Source organism: Gadus morhua, unplaced genomic scaffold (assembly GCF_902167405.1).
Source record: "Gadus morhua unplaced genomic scaffold, gadMor3.0, whole genome shotgun sequence".
NCBI lineage: Eukaryota > Metazoa > Chordata > Actinopteri > Gadiformes > Gadidae > Gadus > Gadus morhua.
Window position 1 is genome coordinate 494322 of NW_021964142.1, and position 12739 is coordinate 507060.

The 12739-nt window shown below is 44.8% G+C and overlaps 1 non-coding gene and 2 pseudogenes across 1 annotated transcript; all 3 read left to right on the plus strand.

Annotated features, from left to right (window-relative positions):
• Positions 1-10480: 10480 nt before the first annotated feature.
• On the plus strand, positions 10481-10651 carry LOC115539104 (uncharacterized; annotated as a pseudogene).
• A 344-nt stretch (positions 10652-10995) lies between these two features.
• On the plus strand, positions 10996-11160 carry LOC115539100 (U1 spliceosomal RNA). Its single transcript, XR_003975678.1, has one exon. It is a non-coding gene; the product is annotated as a U1 spliceosomal RNA (small nuclear RNA).
• Positions 11161-11506: 346 nt separating this feature from the next.
• Positions 11507-11620, plus strand: LOC115539099 (uncharacterized; annotated as a pseudogene).
• Positions 11621-12739: the final 1119 nt, after the last annotated feature.

The window sequence follows — 12739 nt, forward strand, 5'->3', positions numbered from 1 at the left end:
GATCATGTTGTTCTAAAGAAATAATAGCTATGAATGGCTTCATCGTGCTATATTGTAGTCCATACCATGTTTGCATCGCTACGTTTTCTTCAAAAGATCACGCAAACGATGAGCCCAAGCAGTGTAATGCATTGCGTTCAAATATGGAACTCTGAGTCTGGAATAACGCATTCATTCATGCATTCATTCATTCATTCATTCATTCATTCATTCATTCATTCATTCATTCATTCATTCATTCATTTCTTTCATTCATTATGGATCCAATCATTGTTTCTGTACAAGTCCCGTCTCTGGCCATGGTAGAACTCTCACTCCTTACGTGCTCCTCTTGTATAAATACTAAATATGGTCCCGACAATTCTTGTTACGGCCATACCACCCTGAGCACGCCCGATCTCGTCTGATCTCGGAGGGCTAAGCAGGGTCCGGCCTGGTTAGTACTTGGATGGGTGACCCCCTGGGAATGGCTGATGACCCCCCAAAGTCCCTATCCCTCAACCCAGGGATCGCTCATAAAGGATCGGGGAAGCAAACGGACGGCTCCATGTGGTGGCCACCGGTGGGAGGTTTTATTTCCAGAAATATTATGTGCAAGGCCTAGATTATCAAAATCCGCTAGTCTGCTGAATGTTTTGTTTATTATTTTCATACTTTGAGTTGATGTAGCTGATGAGATTCATATTATCAAGTGGAAAAGTGTTTAATTGTTACATTTTTGGGCTGAATTAAGAAAAATAATAAGAATGTATCCAGTGCACTCACTTTGTCTGGATGACAGAGCCATTCACAGAACTCATTATTTTGACCACACAGGGAGTGCAGCCAGCAAAGTGGGGGTGTATTCACACCTCTGGTTGCGGGAGAGAAGACACAAGGACTTCTAATTTCTTTGGTGTGTTTTTCTTTCCACTACCCCACCCCTTGTGAAAGCCAAGCACACAGAGACTCAAATTCTTTTACAACTTTTATTTTTCACCCAGAATGGGTTTCATTGAAAAGGCAATGCATATAAAAACACAAGTAAACAAGATCTGTTTAATTAAAAGCTCGCCCACCACAACAAGGTACAGATCTACAGGCGAAGACACGAGAGCATGAGACGAGAGACAAACATGTACTGACCATTTGCAAACATTTAGTTAAACATGGAGCTGACAGACATGCACACATCAAAGGAAAGGCACATATAAATAACATTAATAATAATGCAAAAATCTCAACAATTGAAGAACACACACTTGTACTTAAAGGGGTAGTTCGGAATTTTGGACATAGGGCCTGATTCCGAAGTGAGCATTGGTATTCTATATCACTGGAGACAGTTTTCAACACATTTCATTCAGTTCTTCTAGTTGCAGAGTTCGCTCGTGCTAGGCTAGCGCAAGTCAACGGGCAATGCTAGCCTGCTATTAAAAGCAGTCTTACCCACTCCACAGTACACCCGAGGTAAATCAATTATAACGACAGACTATACATCTAAATGTCTGTGTTGATAGAATAACGTTAGAAATAAACTAACCATGCATCGCATGAATCATCGAGGGACTACTTTCTCAGCAGAAGCGGAATTCTACTATGCGCTGGTTAGGTTTGTAACCGAATCACGACAGAAGAACGTAAACAGAGAAGCGTGGGACAGAAGCGCAATTGAACGACTAGGCAACATGATGGTTCAGTGTGCTTTTAGAAATTGTAGAAATAAACGGTACAGATGGGCACCACAAAGTTTCCACCAATTTCCAGTGCGAGATCCAGAAAGGACTCAACTGTGGCTTGTTGCTGCTGGCTTTGACATCAAAACACCGGCTCGTACATGTACGTTCGTTGTATACAACAAATTCCTCATAATCGTCTTCAAAAGCAGATGCATCGCTAAACTCCTCCAAACGTGGCCATATCTTGTTAATTTAATACGCTGTAGAATTCCTTCGTTCACTGTACTCTGCGTTTGTAGCAATGACAGCGCAGGTAACCTAGGTATCAGTCCGCCGCTGCCGTAGCCTACGTACAGGAATATAAACACTGCTGCTGAGACCCCGCAATTCCCTCAAAATGCAATGCAATGCAAGGTTGGTTTTATTTCTAACATTATTCTATAAACAGACATTTAGATGTATAGTCTGTCGTTATAATTGATTTACCTCGGGTGTACTGTGGAGTGGGTAAGACTGTTTTTAATTGCAGGCTAGCATTGCCCGTTGACTTGCGCTAGCCTAGCACGAGCGAACTCTGCAACTAGAAGGACTGAATGAAATGTGTTGAAAACTGTCTCCAGTGATATAGAATACCAATGCTCACTTCGGAATCAGGCCCTATGTCCAAAATTCCGAACTACCCCTTTAAGATACAACTCAACAATTGGCTTGTACAGGCTAAAGTGCAATAATGAACATGATTATCCAAAGACTCAGGTGACCAATCAACAAATAAAGGCTCAAGCTGTTCCTCCCTTTTGTGTTTTTTTGTGTTTTCTTTAGCAAACTTTTGTTAAAACTGAAGCAGACAAATACATACAACATCACAAACACATGAAGCTGACAAAGACAAACAACATGCATGACAAAAACACAGATTATCTGAACATGAACAACCACTAAAGGGTATGTAAACTGATTGTGTTAGATTGGAACTGATTAAGGTTAAAAAGATTGGCCTTGATATTGAAAATAGACCAGAATGGATACTACAAAGTTTTTATAAGTTTTTTTGCATTTTTTGAACGATATAAATAAATAGATAGTGCTTGCTGAAGCACTTTAATAACCCACACAAAGACAGAGACAAACACACACAAACAAGCCTCTTTCTCTCTCTTACAGATGGCACAGGAACAGTGGCATCACAGAGTAAGTTATTCACAAACACACCACACACACACACACACACACACACACACACACACACACACACACACACACACACCTCCTTTCCAACTCTGCATCCACGACACTCTTAAAGAGTTCAAAGTTGTCATACACCACATTGTCGAAGCCAGGGGTAGTGGACTTCCTAGTGGATGGACAGTAGGAAAACATTTTCTGAATGCTTCCAGCCACTTTGTCCTTGAAAGGGTTGTACCTCTTCCACTGTCCACCACAGTTTGGCATGTGGCAAGCTCCACATGGCCTTGAGGACTTGTTAGGCATGAATGCCTTCACTGTTGGTGCAGGAGGGACAAAGCTCTGGCTGCAGGATGTCCCACGAAACAGGACGGAGGGCGCCTGTGGCTGTGCGGGGAAGACCTGCAGTATGGGTGCTGCCGACACAGGGGGTGGGCCGTAGGTCAACGCAGCGGGTGGCCTCGGCTGGAGGTGGGTGGGCGCAGAAGGCCTCGGCAGAATGGGGGTGAGCGCAGCAGGCTTCGGCCGGGTGGAGGACGACAACCCAGTGGGCTGAACGGGTCGGTTCGCGGGAGTCACAGGCTGTGGCTCATCAACAAATAATCTGGAAACATAAAATACACATGTGATCAGTATTGATATGACGTGTGTGCTATTTGCTTTCCACAGCCAACAGGTGAAACAAAGTGCTTATGACAACTTACCTCCGCTTCTCACCACGTCTCTTTCCAGCCTCGTGATAGATGAGCCGGTACTGGACCTGAGGCCGGTCTGGCGGAGGGAGGGATGTTGGCAGCGCAGGAGCCTCCGGGAACGGTGCGTCCCGACAGCACTTTCAGGTGAGGAGTCACCTTGTGGCGAAGGAGCAGTCGCTCCTTCTGCCACTTCAGGCAGCTCCTTCTGCTCTCCCTGCTGCAGTACTGGAACAGCAGCCACACCAGCCAGCCGACATCATTCTCCACAAGCCACCTGAAGGTCTGACCGCGTACTACCCGAACGTGATGACCAGCTGACCTTTCCACAGCTCAGCCCCCGACCTCTTGGCAGCCGCCTCTGCTGTCTTGAGATCCAGCCATTTAGGGTCAACAACAGTGCTGCTGCGGGCCTCTGCCACAGACCTTGCTGCCTCTGTACAGTACAGCCTGGCCTCTCCTTGCCGGTACAAAATGATGTTGGGGTACTGGTGTAGCTGTTGATGGCTGACCAGCGATGGTTTAGTGGCCAAGCTCTTCCCGCAGACATCACAGGTAAAGGTCTCCCTGGCGATGGCATGGATCTGGAATAACACTACTGTTTACCAGGTATGCAGCGCATCCCATGCAACAAGAGATTAACACGGTCGCCAAATTGCTTTATGTTACACTTACTCTCGCATCAGCTGTTGTCTAAACAGTCACATTTACCCAAATCAACACATATCCACATCAAATTGTCCAAGAAAACGTTTGCAGGTATGCGACGTATGCCCTTACTCATTGTAAACAGTGTCGTTAGCCGCGCCTAGCTATCGTTACAAACACACATTAATCAGCTTATTATTTCAACGACCCCTGGGTACATATAGTCATGCCATACACCGTTGGAAAGCTTAGATTACCCCGATTAAAAGGAGACCACCCACGAGTAATATGGTTGCTCGCAGACAAAACGGCGATAGGTTGACTGAAGTCTACCCAGCAGCTAAAAACGCACCCTCTACGTCTTCCCTTTATACACAACGACCGTGTTATGACACGGTCGAAATCTTTTCTCTTTCTACAAAATCGAAACAGCTTAATACAAACCTTAAAAAAAGGTCTAATTATTAACTAGCAACCGATGAAGGGGATATAATTTACCTGAGTGAAACCACGTGCTGTAAGCTATTTTCTTTTTCAACTCGAGCTCATTGGCTGCAATAGAGTTCCGGGTGTTGACGTTGTTGGGGCGGGGAAATCGTGGGCACCACCATTTTGGCAGTATTCGATAGTATTGTTGGTTTATTTATTTTTTAATTTTTTTTGGTGAAGCACTGCTTCACCTGTAGTCTTATAGAAGCCTCCACTGCTCCAAACTCTATTTGTGAAACATGCAGACGGCCTAGTGACACTGCCAGCAGGGAGCAGCAAAGAGATGTAGCGACCTCGGTTTATTTCTTCAGCTTTCACATACACACAAACACGCACACAGGGTGCTTGGTCATTCTTTTTTCTTTTTTTTTTCGTTGTCTGTTAAACCGCCACGTGGAGCGACGTGTCTGGGAACCTCGCCTCTTGGTCTGAGCATCTGTGGCCATCGCTTCTCGGCCTTTTGGCTAAGACAGTGATCCCCTCTGTTGTCTGTTTATATATTGCCTATTTAGTGGCAATTATATAGCAGGTTAGGAGGATATTGCACCATCTTTTTGGTAAGTTGGGGTCAATTACCAGTTGCTGATACCCTTTACCAAGAAGACCATTGTCCAGTTCGTTTAAACGATAAGGTAAGTGGATTTTATTATTTTATTGTTGCCTGTATTACTTTGTTTACTCACTGTTTTATTGCTTTTAACCTCTTAAATATTTAAGAGTGTGGTGTCTCCATCATGTCGGTTAACCCCTCCGGCATGAGGAGGCACCACAGTGTCCGTTTTAAATTTAAATCAATGAATGGAATTTTAATTCAGATGTCCCGGCTTGATTTTTCAAGGAAGCACATCCAAGGAATCCTGAAGTTTACAGCAAACGATTTGAATTGTATTCTTGCTCTGCCCTTTAACAAAGGATTCGATGTAAGCTTCGCAGCCGCAACAACCCTAAAAGAATTTTGGACACGCTACGACACGGTAAAAGACCAGTTCTCAGCATTTGAAGTGGAGAGACTAAATGATGATTCCATTAAAACCGTAATCGTCAGGATGTTCAATGAAACTGTAAATGCTGATGATATTTGTATATGGCTGGCAAGATACTGCACTGTGAGGGCCCAGGCCACCAAGGTGAGAGATGAGGATGGCATCTGGAACTGTTCATGGAGGGTCCCCATACAACAATGGCGGGACCCACATGGCTTCCAGGGCCTGAAACATCTCCCATCCATGATGGCCCTTGGAGAGAACAGGGGCTACATTCACTACCAGGGACAGCCCAAGCTCTGCCGCAAGTGTGGCGAGCAAGGGCACCTGGCGGAAGCGTGTACCAAGGTTGTTTGCGGCAAATGTAGAGAAATTGGACACTCTTTTGAAGAATGTACCAATGGCAGGAAGTGGCAACCTCTGTGGTGACTCAAACCATCTCTTCAGAGATTGCCCGAAATCTTTTGCTAACAAGGTAAAACAAAATGCAAGGAAATTGGCAGACGGGGGAGCACAAACAATTGAAGACGCCAGGGTGGAAAAAATTACTCTGGATTGGGGGAGAGGGGGAGGGGCCCTGAGGTTGCCCCACCTAGTGGTGAGGTGAAAGAGGGCGGTGGGGCCCAGGCAGCCGGTGGAGCTGAGATGGACTCCACTTCAGACTCTGAGGAAACCGGGAGCCTCGAAACAGTCGGCCGGTCGGAAGAGTCTGAAGTGGAGTCCAGTGAAGCATCCCTCCCAGGAGCCCAGCCAGGTAAGAGAGCAGTGTCGGAGATGTCCTTGGAAACCAACGGAGCCTTAGAGAAAAGGTGAAGAACTGGCTCCTCAAACAGTCCATCTGGCGAGGAGTCCAGAGTCTTCCCGAACCACCCCCCCAACACTCTCTCCTTTTTAAATATGGCACTACAGTCAACCCCAAAGGACTCTGTTTTAAACCATGCTCGAGTCTGGGAGGGGAATGAAGGGGACGAAATTACCCCAGACCGTTTTTAGTCTTTTAATGCATAGCTGTCTTTTAAATACCATACTCATGATCCTCACCTTTCTACACTCAATGTGAGAAGTGTGAAATCAAGAGTAGAACTCAGACGATTTTTATCCTTTCTAAATAATTTTAAGTCAGATGTGTTTTTATTAACAAGAATGTGCATTGCCCTTTTTAAAAAACTACAGGATATGGGAGGAGAAATGGCCACACAAATCTCTATGGAGCGGTTCAAATGAGAACAGAAATGACGGCGTGGCCATTTTAATCAAGAACCCCTCAATTCTGGTGAAGGGCAGCACTGTGGTGAGAGACGGAAGGGCACTTTTAGCACACTTGACTTTATGGGAAGGGATTTTAATCTCTTAAACATCAATGGTTTTAACAACAAAAATGACAGACATGACCTTTTAGAAAACTTGCAGCCCCACATGCTAGGCCGAACGCCATTAGTTTTAGGGGGGAGATTTTAATTGTATTTTAAATAGAAGTGATAGGAGAGGGGCAGGGGATGATTTTAAAGTGGACAAGACGTCGGTTTTATTGCAGGGATTATGCAGGGATTTTAAACTAAAAGACTGTTTTAAAACCTTGCATCAAGAGAGGAGGGCTTCACCTGGTTCAGTAGTGACGGTTCCAGAGCCTCTCGGCATTGACTATATTTTTACCAGAGACTGCCGCCAACCGATGCTAGATTAACCCCTGTTTCTTCTCAGATCACGCTATGCTATCCTGCACCCTTTCACTCTCTTCAGGTGTGACTAAAGGTAGTGGTCTGTGGAAACTGAATTGCTCCCTGCTAGAAGATAAGGATTTAGCCAGCCAGTACAGGGAGCAATTCAGTCAATGGCAGACCCTCCAAGACCTGTACGAAACACATGCACTTTGGTGGGAAATGGTGAAGGGAAAGACACAGACTTTTTTTAAAAAGCAGGGAAAAACAAAAAAAACAAGGAAAATAGATGCATGGTGGGGCTGCAGAAAAGACTACAACGGTATTTTAAATTAACACAACAAGGTTTTGATTTTAACCAAGAAATTAGATTAGTTTAAAAACCAAATGTTGATTTTATCGGAAATCACAAGCAAAGGAATTATAGTCAGAAGCAAAGAACGACACATGGAAGAAGGAGAAAAATGCACTAGATACTTTTTTAAGAAAATCATTAACAGTGGGGAGGGTATTTTTAAACACTAAAACAAATGGGGAACAAACCAATAGTGACAAAGAAATAATGGAGGAAATAGAAGGTTTTTATAGAGATCTGTACAGCGAAAAACAAACAGAAAATGAAGCAAAAAACAACATCATAAGCAACATAGATTTAAAGATAGGTGAAAGTGCATTTTTAACCCGTGATTTTAACCTTTTGGAACTTCACAAATGTTTGTCGAGTTTTAAGGGGGGAAAGTCGCCGGGGGAAGATGGGCTTCCACTTGAATTTTATCTGACCTTCTGGGACATTTTAGCACCTGACCTACTGACGGTTTTTACCGACTTCCAAAGACTAGACCGACTACCAGACAGTTTTAGATCAGGGATAGTAAAACTACTTTACAAAAAGGAGGACAAGACTGACCTGAAGAACTGGCGACCAATAACCCTTTTAAACGTTGACTGTAAACTTTTTAGCAAACTTTTAGCAAACAGAATGTCCGTGGTTTTAGGGGAGGTAATCCACCCGGATCAAACCTGTGGCATATCGGGGAGGAAGATCACCGACAGCCTCGTACTGATTAGAGACACCATCTGTTATGCGAGAGACAGAAACATCAGACTAGTAGTCCTAAATTTAGATTTTGAAAAAGCATTCGATCGGGTCTCGCACCAGTACCTATTCCAGGTACTGCAAAAAATGGTTTCCCAGAGAGGTATATAGAGTGGGTGGGATTGCTGTATAGGGACATCACCAGCAAATTTCTTGTTAACGGGGCAACTCACAAAAGCAGTAGATTTGCACTGCGGGGTCCGTCAGGGTTGTCCGTTATCTGCCCTCCTCTATGTGGCATGCATAGAACCACTGGCCCAGGTCTTGAGAAGGGACCAAGGGATTAAAGGGGTGGCCCATACCGGGCAGTGGGGGACTTTTTAGCAAATGTGTTTTATATATGGACGATGTAACATTTTATGCACTGACCTTTATCAGTAAACAGAGCACTGGACTTGACCGACCGCTACGGACTGGCCTCTGGGTCCAAACTCAACAGAGGGAAGACCCAAGCCCTTTTTTTATGGACCATGGACAGCGACTGAGATGACCGGACTCCCCCTGACTGTGAAACAGACCGACATAAAGATACTCGGGGTCAAATTCAACATGGGAGGGGGAGGGGACCGAAAATTGGCCGGACGTGATAGGGAAAGTAAGGCAGAGACTGGGATACTGGGGACTTAGAGGACTGACAATAGAAGGAAAGGTTTTAATCATCAAATCAGTGATTTTACCTTTGCTTTTATTGATAAGCTCTGTTTTATTCCACCACACCGAGTGCGTTTAGAACTGGAGCGAGAGCAGTTTTTATTTCCTGTGGGGGTCCAAGTGGGAGGACTGAAGAGGAACAGAAATGACGAAAACAAAGAAAAAGGGGGGTAAAGGAGTCCCGGACCTCCACCTGTTTTTAGGAAGCAGATATACTGCTCTTCACATTAAACTTGCAATGGGCCCATCCAGAGAAAACAAAACAACAGCAATGGCACGATTCTGGATGGGGTCCTATCTGAAAAGATTCCCGTTTTATATATCAGATCTTAGAACACCAGTATCATTTAACTTGTCACAATTTTACGCTTTTATTAAGAAGTTTTAAAAAAATTTAACCTTGAAAACGAGGAACTGAATGTTTTAACAGAACCATCGTTTTATAATCACGGAAGTGCAGGAGCGGGAACCAGTGAGTCCGGTGCGCGGGCTAGCATACGGCGAGGCCACAACAGTCTGGCACAATGTGAACCATCCTGCCCTCTCCAACAGACTCCGGGACCTGTCATGGATGGCAGCTCACGAGATCCTCCCAGTCAGGGCCGTCATGCACTCCCGGGGGATGGCTGCATCCCCAACCTGCCCACGGCCAGGTTGTGGCGCGCCTGAGTCGGTGAGGCACCTGTTCTGGGAGTGCAGCGCTGCTGGAGACCAGTGGCAACGGCCGGCTCCCTGCAATTCCCGTACTTTACCAGCAGGGGAGGCCCAGACAGCCCAAAAGGTGCTGTATGGGGTGAGCCAAAAGAGTCAGCTACCACCAGACTTTCCAAAGCAATGGCTCACCCTAGCCGCCATAAAAGACGCCATATGGGCCTCCAGAAACCTGCTGGTAAGAAAGCACATGCAGATCCCCCCCGTGGCTGTGATCCGAATGGCCGCAGCAACGGTCCAAGTGGCCGGTGCTGCAGGCGGCAGGCCTAGGACACGGCCACAAAGAAGAATCGCCTCTGTGCCCATTCGGATGAGGGAGTCGGAGCCACACGCGGAAAGGTCGAGGCAGCGGCGGCCTGGCTCTCCGGGAGAGGCAGGTGGGAAGGAGCAGAGAGGGGAGGAGATCCTCTGAGCCACAGGTTCCGAGAGACCAATGCTGTTGAAGAGAGAGCAGGATGGGTTTTTTTACTTTTTAATTGGGCTTCCTCCCGTCCCTGCACAGCTGTTTTTTAATCATGTTTTTTAAGCATCACAATGATTTTATAAAACAACAATGTATCCATGTATTTAATTATATTTATTTACCTTTTTTTTACTCACAATGATGAAACTTGTTGTTTAATTAAAATGTCTTTTAAATTGTGTATGCTTTTAAAACACTGACCTGTAAATTGATATGAAAGTTAAATGAAAGAACTGGTGTCAATAAATATTTTCAAACGAAAAAATCTGTTCTTATCAGTTTAATATCTGATACGTCCCCTACCCGGGGACCATATATTAAATTGATTTTGGAACTGGGAGATGGAAAAGGGGCTTGCCCCGTCCACTCCACGCATCGACCTGGTATTGCAGTACCTCCAGGACCGGTGCACCCCTCTCTCACTGTGAAAAACAAAACTAAACTCCTCCTGAGAGTACAGCCGTCCGCCCGTAGACAATAAAGTGTCATTTACAATTCATAAACGCACTGTTTACAATTATTCCAACGATATTCTGTTGTTTAAGAAAGAAAAAAGGATTCTTTCTGTGGCGTGTCGATAACTCGGATCTCCAGGTTTCCTTTCGTTATGCTTCCATCTCGCTGATTTCAGATTCGCCTGTCATCGTGTGACCGGTGGTCTACAGTGTTTATTAAAGTCTAGACATCTCCGAATGCTTTGCAACCGTTCTCCACGGGAACACGCGTGGGCATCGTTCAGCCCACCTGAACGTGTTCAACTCATACTTACCTGGCAAGGGAGATACCATGATCAAGAAGGTGGTTCACCCATAGCGAGGCTCAGCCATTGCACTGAGGCTGTTGCTGACCCGTGCGAATTCCCCAAATGTGGGAATCTCGATTGCATAATTTCTGGTAGTGGGGGACTGCGTTCGCGCTCTCCCCTGATCATGTTGTTCTAAAGAAATAATAGCTATGAATGGCTTCATCGTGCTATATTGTAGTCCATACCATGTTTTTGCATCGCTACGTTTCTTCAAAAGATCACGCAAACGATGACGCCCAAGCAGTGTAATGCATTGCGTTCAAATATGGAACTCTGAGTCTGGAATAACGCATTCATTCATTCATTCATTCATTCATTCATTCATTCATTCATTCATTCATTCATTTCTTTCATTCATTATGGATCCAATCATTGTTTCTGTACAAGTCCCGTCTCTGGCCATGGTAGAACTCTCACTCCTTACGTGCTCCTCTTGTATAAATACTAATATGGTCCCGACAATTCTTGGTTACGGCCATACCACCCTGAGCACGCCCGATCTCGTCTGATCTCGGAGGCTAAGCAGGGTCCGGCCTGGTTAGTACTTGGATGGGTGACCCCCTGGGAATGGCTGATGACCCCCCAAAGTCCCTATCCCTCAACCCAGGGATCGCTCATAAAGGATCGAGAATCAAAACGGACGGCTCCATGTGGTGGCCACCGGTGGGAGGTTTTATTTCCAGAAATATTATGTGCAAGGCCTAGATTATCAAAATCCGCTAGTCTGCTGAATGTTTTGTTTATTATTTTCATACTTTGAGTTGATGTAGCTGATGAGATTCATATTATCAAGTGGAAAAGTGTTTAATTGTTACATTTTTGGGCTGAATTAAGAAAAATAATAAGAATGTATTCAGTGCACTCACTTTGTCTGGATGACAGAGCCATTCACAGAACTCATTATTTGACCACACAGGGAGTGCAGCCAGCAAAGTGGGGGTGTATTCACACCTCTGGTTGCGGGAGAGAAGACACAAGGACTTCTAATTTCTTTGGTGTGTTTTTTCTTTCCACTACCCCACCCCTTGTGAAAGCCAAGCACACAGAGACTCAAATTCTTTTACAACTTTTATTTTTCACCCAGAATGGGTTTCATTGAAAAGGCAATGCATATAAAACACAAGTAAACAAGATCTGTTTAATTAAAAGCTCGCCCACCACAACAAGGTACAGATCTACAGGCGAGAACACGAGAGCATGAGACGAGAGACAAACATGTACTACCATTTGCAAACATTTAGTTAAACATGGAGCTGACAGACATGCACACATCAAAAGGAAAGGCACATATAAATAACATTAATAATAATGCAAAAATCTCAACAATTGAAGAACACACACTTGTACTTAAAGGGGTAGTTCGGAATTTTGGACATAGGGCCTGATTCCGAAGTGAGCATTGGTATTCTATATCACTGGAGACAGTTTTCAACACATTTCATTCAGTCCTTCTAGTTGCAGAGTTCGCTCGTGCTAGGCTAGCGCAAGTCAACGGGCAATGCTAGCCTGCTATTAAAAGCAGTCTTACCCACTCCACAGTACACCCGAGGTAAATCAATTATAACGACAGGCTATAGATCTAAATGTCTGTGTTGATAGAATAACGGTTAGAAATAAAAACTAACCATGCATCGCATGAATCATCGAGGGACTACTTTCTCAGCAGAAGCGGAATTCTACTATGCGCTGGTTAGGTTTGT